Here is a 10134-nt window from a genome sequence, read left to right as displayed (position 1 = left end):
GTGGAGAAGGGTCTGGTTTTTCCCTCCTTTTTTTTTTTTTTTCCTTTTTTTTTTCTTTTCTGCCAGCTTGCTTGCTTGCTTGCTTGCTTGCTTTCCTTCCTTCCTTCCTTCCTTCCTTCCTTCCTTAATGGAGATAGGAATGATTGCCACTCTTTTCCAGGGCAGAACCACCCTAGTCCTCTGTACAAGATTGATGTAGAGGATGAAGAGTTGATCCAGACATTAAAAGGCTGGGAAATAGCAATTGGGAGATCGGTCTTGTGTAGGCACTGGTTACTGCTGTAGGGGGAATGCAGCCACACTGCTAAAGAGAACACATTGAAATTTAGACGAGGGCTGACTTGAGTTATACACCAAGAAGAATCTCTTGGAACAAGATAGAGTACTTTATATATCAAGAAATTGAGAAAAGAGGATGAATCATTCCTATGGGAGAACTGCATACAGTGTTTAGAGGTCCACGTAAGCTCCCAAGGGCTTTTCTAGCTCCTGACTCTCCAATTCTGCATGCATCCCACCTTCATCCCCCATCACAAGAAGGTAGATCCATTTTTTGCCCTTCCAGCCCACCTCCATGTACTTCTCCAATTCTAATCATGTTTTCCTAATATAGATACATGATCACAGGATTAAAAAGCAGCAATGAAACTGGGATTGCTTCTCATAGTCTACCCTTAGTTTCCTCTGATTTGACAGCTGGGAGCGAGTAAGTGAGAAATGTGGGCTCCCTGCGTGAATGTTCTAGAAGCTTATTTCACTTGGCAATGTGACACCCTTAGTGCACTTCTAACTTCTGCTATTTCTCTTCATAGTCATTATCTGAGATTCATGAGAACGGGATATGGTTACATGTCCTGGAGTTCTCTCCAGTGTACACTTTGCAATTTAAAGATACAGATATAGTAAATGTATTATGATTACCTGTGAGCCCTTAGTGTAACTAAAGGGGATCAAGCTGCCGTGGTTTAAAATTTTATTACATAATCTACCCTTGGTCCACTCCTTAAAGTGTCAAGGTCCTTATGATTTGAGACCAAGAGATAAAACGTGAGGTTAACTCTTCATATAAAGGTTTAAGATAATATGATACATAACTTAGATAAAATGTATATACCAGGTCAAAATTCTTTCCTTCCAAGCAGACTAAACTATACACACACACACACACACACACACACTCACACCCCAGATATAATTTTCCTCAATTCTGTAACTGTGTCTGGGTGCATTGTTCCCATCACTGCTTTATTCTGGGAACTTTACAACGTCAGCAATCCGAATACCATGAGTGGGTGACTGTTCTCTCACTGTTCTGGAGAAGCAGTAAGTAAGCTCTATTCAACCCGAATGTTTAGAGTTTTTTTATTGTTTTTGGCAATGTTCTGTGAGTCCAGATTTGTGAGCTGTCAGTCCAGAGGCACTGGAACATTCCTGGAGGTAACCCATCATTGGTTGTCCTCTGTAGCTCTAGACCATTGAGGTCTGCCTTAAGTGTGACAAATGCATATTTATGGGGTATTCTAGGCCTTATAATTTAAAACTTTTATAATGAGGTTATAAATGCTTCTGATTCTGAAGAGTAGGAAAGCTAATTTGGCTTTCTTAAGCAGCTTTATGATATCATAGATAGAGGACAAAATTGTTGCGTTTACAAAAGCAAAGAGATGAAGGGAAATTAGTATATTGGAAAGAGTGATCCTGATACACAAGCCTTAGGCATAAGACATAACTCAGCTGATGAAGCAGTAGGTTATGACTCTGCATTCAGAGACTTGGCAGGTAAGTCATCTACTTGTGAGCCACTGTGGCTACCAGCACTGCCAGATCCACCTTCTGGATAGGCTGATTGGCTTCTGCTGCTTTTGCCACCTATGTTTTGTTTGGGCTTGAGCCAAACTTTTGCTGTCTTCCTCCATAAGCACATCAATGTTAGCATCAGTTGAGTATTTCTGACAGCTTCTATATACCATGTGAGATCTATAACCACATTGTTGTGTGCAGCTGGGGAGCAGAGTACACTGAAAAGAGCTTCTGCAGAGCCCCTAAAACATTCACCATGGCTAGTGACTCCCTTAGGTGTTCATATCTTGAAGTCAGGGAGGATTGTCAAAATACATCTCATTCCAGGGTACGTTCTAAAGTGATCTCCTAGGTCAGCTGTCCTCAACCTTTTTTATACCAGGGATCAGTTTCATGGAAGATAATTTTTCCTAGGATTGGGGGTTAGGGAATGATTTCAAGATGATTCAAGACCATTACTTTTATTGTACATTTGATTATTATTATATTGTAATATATAATGAAATAATTATACAACTTACCATAATGCAGTATTTGCAGTCACTCCCCAATGCTAGCATCACTGCCTCAGCTCCACCTCAGGTCATATCAGGCATTAGATTCTCCTCAGGAGTATGTAACCCAGATAACTCGCATTCAGAGTTCATAATAGGGTTTATCCTCCTATGAGAATCTAATACTGATCCGCTAGAGGTGGAGCTCAAGTGGTAAGGAGAATAATGGGGAATGGATATAAATACAGATAAAGCTTCACTTGTTCACCAGCTACTCACCTCCTGCTATGCAGCCCAGTTCCTAACAGGCCACAGATGGGTATCATTCTTATCTTTCATAGCCTGGCTGTTGGAGACCCTTGCCTTAGTTCTTCTAGAATTGCAAAGTGTAAACTAAGCATGTCTTTCCTTCACCTTCAATGATCTTGAGCAGACAATTCATTGTCAGGAGTCTGTGTCAAAGCCTTCGTTTTCAAGGATAAAATTAGTGGCCGAAGGAGTAAAAGTAACAGCATAAACTCATTTTTAAAAAATCACTTCTCAATAATATTAAGAATATTAATACTGTGGACATTGTCTATAAAAATGATCAGGAATAAGAATACTTTCTCAAAGAGGAAATTTCAAATGTCCAGCAAGTATTATTAATGAAAGTGGTCAAGTATTGATATGAAAACAAAATCCAGGTTATAATGCTTGTGTCTCTGGTAGTTAGTACTGGGACTTTCTTGCTATTATTTATAAAGTTTCTTGACATTTATATCCTGAAATGTATCCTAGCTTCCCATAGACTGGTTTCTTGTATACACAATAGTTTATGTGTAAAACAGGTATTTAGACATGACTTAGAAACCTAGGCTCCATTGATGAGTTAATTTCTATGGAAAAATTCTAAATAATCATTCAATAGAAATGTTGTTTCAGAGTATACAAGTTGTGACCTTCTCTGAGTCAATGGGTGATGTTACACACCAGCTTCCTGTGGAAGTCTTGGTTTAAGAGTAAGAATACATGGGGACCAGCAGTTAGCATAATGGCCATGTCGCTGGACTCCCACGTAGTCAACCACGGTTTGCATCCTGGACCTGGTGGCTTAAAACTCACGCCGGGCGCGTGTGGGTGCATGCCCAAGATCCTGAGAGGAGAATGGAGGAGAAGGGATTGCGGCATGGCCATCCCCCCTGGAAGGTGATTTCTCGTTTTCTGTCTCTCTGTCTCTCTCTGTCTGTCTGGTGAGTGCACGCACCCTATAGCAAAAACCTCTCCAAAAAAAAAAAAAAGTAAGAATGCATGAAATGAGTGCTATCTTCCACTGGCAAAGTTTAATGATTCCTTAAGTAACTTCAAGGGAATAGTAAGGAATAGTAACTCTCACAAGCCGAATTGGTAAATGAACGCTGCAAACATTATTAATCACTGAAATATAAGCCCTGCCTCTTGGTTGACTAACTTTTCTCTGTCTCTTTTTTTTTTTTCCTTGCACTTCCCATGTTCCAGGCTCTATGCTAAGGTCCCAGCTCTCTATTGTCTCATTTTACCCACTTTATTTGTGAAGGGGTGGGTTTTTATGTGTGCTGTGCAGAAACCTGCTTTTGTGCAGTTTGCATATTCATTGTGCAGATGAGGAATGCGCACTGTGAGCCAGGAAGTGAGTCAGGCCAGGCCCAAGATCGTGCTTCGGCAGGTGACTGGATGCCATGGTACTGAAGCCCAGCTCCCTCTTCACATTTGCCAGAATGCCCATCTGGGCACAGCAATGTGGAGCTTCTGACTGCTCTTTCAATAGTGGGGTGATAGCTCACTTTTAAAAATGACTGGGTTCTTCAGAAATTGTGCCCCCCGCAAAAGGAAATGATTACCAGTGTCCCTAAAATTGAACGGAAGCAATTGACTCTTGAGATGACAGAACAACACCATCCTGTATTTTGAACGAACAAGGTTATTTCACATATTTGAGCCATTTATTGATTCTTCTTCTAATCTCCTGCTCCCCTTTGCTCTTATGCTAATCATACCCCTGAAGGCTTGATTGTAAGTCTAATTGTATACTTTGCAAGGAAAGCCTGTATAAACGGGTTGAAAGTCTGTTTGAAATGGCATTTGTCATTTTTTTTTTAATGTGTGTTCTTAACATCCTCGAGTCATTTTCTCATAGTTCACAAACTCACTGACGATGTTAGTTACAAATGCAGATTCCTTGATCTGTTTCATCCAAATCTCTTTGGGTGGCTCAGGAATCTGCATTTTTTAAAAAGAACTATTTTATTTCACTTATTATTATTTTAATTCACCAGAGAGAGAGAAAGAGAGTGAGAGGGAAAGTGAGAAAACAAGCTGCCAGATCTGGGTCTTGAACCACAGACGACCATGTGAGAGTCTGGTGTCTTAACCACCATGCCACCTGCTGACCCTAGGACTCTGCATTTTAAATACTTCATGAGGCATTCCTTAGGCACATTGATATTTGAGAACTACTGACTGAAAATAACATCATTTAAAGGAAAAATGGTCAGTGGCATCTAAAGTCTCCACATCCCCAAAAGTAATTTAGTGGTTTTACTTATAAGTAGTTTCTTTGTTTGGCAAATCCAGTGGGTCCTCCTCACTTGTACATTTCCTCTCCCCCTCATTCATTTCTTCCCAGAGTTACTTTTTTTCAGTCTCCCATGCTCTTCACAAGGGCTGATCAATGAACTTAAACATAAAAGACAAACTTAAACTCTTCTCATCTCTTTTCATCCCTTCCACTGCAAATGCCCTTTCATCTTCTCAGACATTCCAAAATGTGGCAAAAAAAAAGATGGCTCTGCAACAGATGCGATTCTTTCTAGGTCTCTAGGTAACATTTTAACCTGTGTAATGTTCACTGCGCAGCATCTTAAGTAATATTCCAGGAAATACGCTGCTGCTTGTTAAAAAGGATAGGACCCCAGAGATGTCTTTAAATATGCCTGTAAAGTGAGAGGTGCCAAGAGAAAGATAATATGGCTGATTATAGTTATTTACCTTACATTTTCATTCGCTTTTAACTGGGTGTAATTTAGGGGCATGAAATCTCTTATTGGAAGTGTATTTGCATTAAACAGCTCTAAGCAACCATGAAAGTGCAGAAACTGAAAAATTGACAGACTGGGTTCCTAGAATCCCAAAGTAGCATTTTTGTAATAGGCATACAAACAAATCGAATAAACATGTTTTGCTTCAGCGATTTAAAGAATATGGTCTTTGGAGTAATTTGTCTTTTTTTAACTATCATTTCTAACCTTTTCATTGCCTATCTCTAGTCTGCAGCTCCCCCTAACAATCTGTGGCAATTTCCCAACCAGCTGTTGGTGTTCTAGTGCTGGGTGTTTTGTGTCGATTTCCTTCTGCTATCAAATCAACCTATAAAGAGGATTACCTGAGTGCTGTTGTTTCCCAGGTTTGCATTTAGCAGTGGGTTTGTTTTTGTGTGTGTGTGTTTTTGTTTCTATTTTCTCAGGATACTTCATCATATGGGAAACCTGCTAGAAAATTGCAATGGTTCTGAATTGCAATGATCAGGCCAAGAAGATGCTTCCAGTAACATGAGCTTCTCTTTGTTCCCAATTAATAGCAATGAACCTAAACATCAGCCTATTTTAATTTTAGTTTAGTTTTTTTTTTTAAGCTTGAGTAAAGGTTTACATAGGCGCTTTTTTTTTTTTTTTTAAGGAAAATGATATTTCATTAGTCTTCCCATGATATAAAAAGTATAATTGTATATATACTCTTACCCTTTGGAGATAGTGAGAGGGATGAAGTCAATGGTTGGACTTGGACTTGATGGAAGAATGAGAAGAGAAACTTTATATTTTACTTAGGATTGTACATCTCTAGTTAGAGGGAAGGCAAGGAAGTCTATTGTATCTGTTCTTTACAGTGAACTTTTTTTTTTTTGGAGAGGTTTTCTCTATAGGGTGCATGCGCTCGCCAGGCAGACAGAGACATAGAGACAGAAAGCGAGAAATCACCCCCCAGGGGGGATGGCCACGCTGCAATCTCTTCTCCTCCATTCTCCTCTCGGGATCTTGGGCACACACACACACGCGCGCGGCGTGAGTTTTAAGCCACCAGGTCCAGGACTCGAACCGCGGTCGACTATGTAGGAGTCCAGCAACATAGCCATTACGCTAACTGCTGGTTCCCTTTATAGTGAACTTCTAACTTCTGTTTAGACACACTTTACAAATGCCTATTTTTCTGTATGATGTGGGAGCACTACAACTTTTCAAATTATTAAATAGAAAGAGGGAAAGATTTTAAAAAGAAGAACAAGAGCTCTTTTTGGTTGTCCTTTTCCTTGCCTCCCTGCTTTAACTTACACTTTAGTTCAAGTCTGTCCTACTCTAGTTGGTGAAAGTATTCGGTTGTTGGAAAAGTCATGATGCATTTTTGCATAGAAACACACATCACTTCTTTTCTATCACCGTAACACTTTCAATAACATCTCTGTCATTATGAGAAAAAGTGGACTCAAGTTCCTTTCCATAGTTGTAAAAAAGATTTGTTCATTTGAGAAGTTCCTTTAGCTTATTGGAACTTGCTAAGGCAGAAAAAAAAACATTTGTATCCTTCAGAGGAAAATTTTATCTTCCAATTAGAGTTGAAGAAGAAATTCTCAAAGAGAGACTTAGTCTATTTAAACTGACTACCCTGTTTTTCCAGCATCCTGATAAAATGACAGAAATTTTCCCTCCTAATTGGCCCTCTAGTTTTTGGTCCCCAAATACGTCACAATATATCTTCTATCAAAACCACCTCCAGAGATCCATAGGTCTTAATTAATAAGCTTTATGATCTTGCTCTTCATAGATGACAGTTTTATTTTAAAAAGTGAGAAACAAACATATTGTCCAATTTCCCTTACACCTGAAAGAAATGAAAAGAAGGGATCTGACTTGCTGTCAATAGCACTTCTTTCATTGTCTACTTACAAAAAAAAATTGCACCAGTTTTATATCGCAAGGAAAAGTGATTTACACAATAAAACCAGGGTGAATATTTATCCAAAGATATTAAAAAGAAAAAGAACATGTTTAAATACCCACCTCATTTTTAAGGTATATCTTATTATTTGAAAGAAATTAGTATAGGGAGTTATAAAAAAATACATACATTAGAGCTGTGCCAGTCTTTGAAAAGAAATGTATTTTAGTAAGTTTTAAATTAATAGAGTTTTTTTTTTCAGGGGGGCCAGGATAAAACAGACTAAAAATAAACAGCTGTATACTACTTCATTAAGCTGCTGCTTGGAGTGATTTTCCCATTGATTAGTCTCAGGGCTAATGCTGGTTCATTCCTCATTTCATTGCTAATTAACATCAGCGCTGCTCCTGACCACTTGACCGTGTTCTCTGGTGAACATGTGCTGGTTTGGCAAGTAATTGCTCTTTTCTCTCTCCCCTCCCTGACTGCCTCCTTCCCCAAACCCCAGCTCCCTCATCTTTTCTTCTTCCTAAAAAAAAAAAGAAAAAACAAAAAACAACAACAAAAAAAAAAACGAAGATTTTAAGATAGAAAAGAAGCAGGCTAGCCTTAAGTTATAGCCTGCTAGCTCCTCTGTAAAGACAGCAAACTTAATAAAGAGATTAGATGCAACCAGGAGAAATAAACACTCTCTGCCCAAGCATTTGATGGAGAGGCTGTGTAAATAAAGATGATTCACTCAGCTACCGTATGAACTGGCCGGCTTGCTGTATTTTGCATTTGCCTAGTTGATTCAGGTGCTTTCAGAATATTTACAGGACAAATGACCTCACTCAGGTAGTTCTGACCAAAGACCTTTAAAACAGAAATGGTACCTTGGCTTGAAGGCATCTATTGTTTCAGACGATGTACATTGTGGTTCCTGAATCTGTGAAATGAAACCCACTGCCAGGTCATAGTTCCCTGATCTGACCCACACTAACAGCTTTTGCAGGATGATCCACAGTCAAGCAGAACACGGGTTATAATCGGAACAGAATACTCAATTTGGCAAACCAGGATTAGAGATGGGAAAAATCCACAGTATAAACATAATGAAAATCACTTGCTTCTGTTCCAGGTCAGGAGGTCAATATTTCCATACACTCAAGCCAACATGCATTTTGGAAAAGCCTTTCCAGAATCATTGAATTATGTGTTGTTTTGACTCAATTCCAAATCGTGGCATCTCTTTTGATTGAATCAAACATTACATTGCATTGAGGAAATAATTTCAAATTAGTTTTGATTCTTGCAGTTTGGTGTGTTGCATTCCCTGAGTAATCATAAAACAGCCTTTCTTCAAATTCACATTTTAGGAGCAATCAGTAGACAAACTTTCCATTTTTTCCTGCTTCACAGCATTTTCCTTGCATTACTGTTTTTCTGATAAGCATTAAATATGCAATCCTTGTCTGTGTGTTACATTTTATCACCTTTATAAGATTATAAGCTCCTTGAGGGAAAGAACTATGTTCCTTCATGTTTACAGTTAAGCAAATATATTGGGGAGTTCCTAACACTATTCCCAGAACAACTAATGCACTTGAATGAATGAAATAACTGACTATTTCTTCAATGGCAACACCATTCTTTCATGACTTTTATTTTTACAAAAAAAATTTTAAGAGAGATTTTTTGCTAAAGGGCACATGCACTCATTGGATAGACAGAGACAGAAAGAGAGACAGAAAGCAAGGAATCGCCCACTAAGGGTGATTTCTTCCCTTCTTCCCCATTCTGCTTTTGGGATTTTGGGCATTCATGTACATGTGCCTGGTGTAAATTTTAAACTGCCAGGTTTGGGACTCAAACCGTGATCAACTATGTATGTGGGAGTCCAGTGACATAACCATTACGTCATCTGCTGGTCCTCGTGACTGATTTACTTTTAAAGCTCATTTAAAACATATTTGTTCTTTACACCTGATGGGCACTGGTACTGAATATGCTTGGAATTTTATTTAGTCTGATCTGATGAAGAATTGAGGTAATACTGCAGAGTCTCAAAGGATGGTATGTATTTTGGGTAGATGGTAAGGTCTCTGAATTTAGGAACTGTGTCAACTTGTTCAATAATGTATTTACATTTTCTGGGATATTGTATGACAAACAATTGCCCAGTAATTGCTCTTAAAGGGAGGAAAATGAATGGAGGGAGTATTTTAGGCTACAAGAACCGCATCAATAAAAGCTTGGAAGCTGGATGTATTGGGTCATCAGGAAAGTCCTGATGCGTTTTTGCATAGAAGCACATGTCATGACTTTCCTGATGACCTCATCATATATTTTGTGTCTTAACACACAGGAAATTGTTTGCTGAGTAGGGTATATGTCCAACAAAATGGTTGAAAGTACATTTGGAAGGGTAGCTTGGGACGTGACTGTGAAAAGGACTTGACTGTCCTAAATATGCAGCTAAGGAATTTGGACTTCATTCTTGTGGGCGGAAACTGAATAGGGTTAATGGCTAATCACTGTAACTTCGATTTGAAGAAATCACCCTAAAACAAGGTAAGATTTGCCATTGTATATATTGAGATCACAAAGAGTAAGGGGAGGACCTGGGATTTTATGCTGGTTCTAGAGGTACCGAGCAGGGCGGGTGGTGAGAGGACAGTTAAATAATTCAGTGTACTGGCTGTAATTGCTGTAATAGCGGAGCGCTGTTAAAGAGTGTGAGGACAGTGCTCTGTTCATTGCTATAGATCAGCTTGCCACTGCTTTGTCCTTTCATGGAACTTAATTTCTCCTTATTTCCTTGCCTCCTATACTGCCAGTATAAACCGGTTCCTTGGATCCAGCAGACTCGATGTGTATAACCCGAGGACCTCTAAACCCTCCCATTCACTTT

At 39.0% G+C, this 10134-nt stretch overlaps 1 protein-coding gene across 4 annotated transcripts in view; it reads left to right on the top strand.

Annotated features, from left to right (window-relative positions):
* ESRRG (estrogen related receptor gamma) overlaps positions 1–10134 on the top strand; it is a 736743-nt gene that overhangs the window by 266213 nt on the left and 460396 nt on the right. The window lies entirely within an intron of this gene.

The sequence above is a fragment of the Tupaia chinensis genome, unplaced genomic scaffold (genome assembly GCF_000334495.1).
Source record: "Tupaia chinensis unplaced genomic scaffold, TupChi_1.0 Scaffold000473_1, whole genome shotgun sequence".
Taxonomy (NCBI): Eukaryota; Metazoa; Chordata; class Mammalia; order Scandentia; family Tupaiidae; genus Tupaia; species Tupaia belangeri.
The sequence above is the reverse complement of the archived record's forward strand: the minus strand, read 5'-3'. Positions and strand labels throughout refer to the sequence as shown.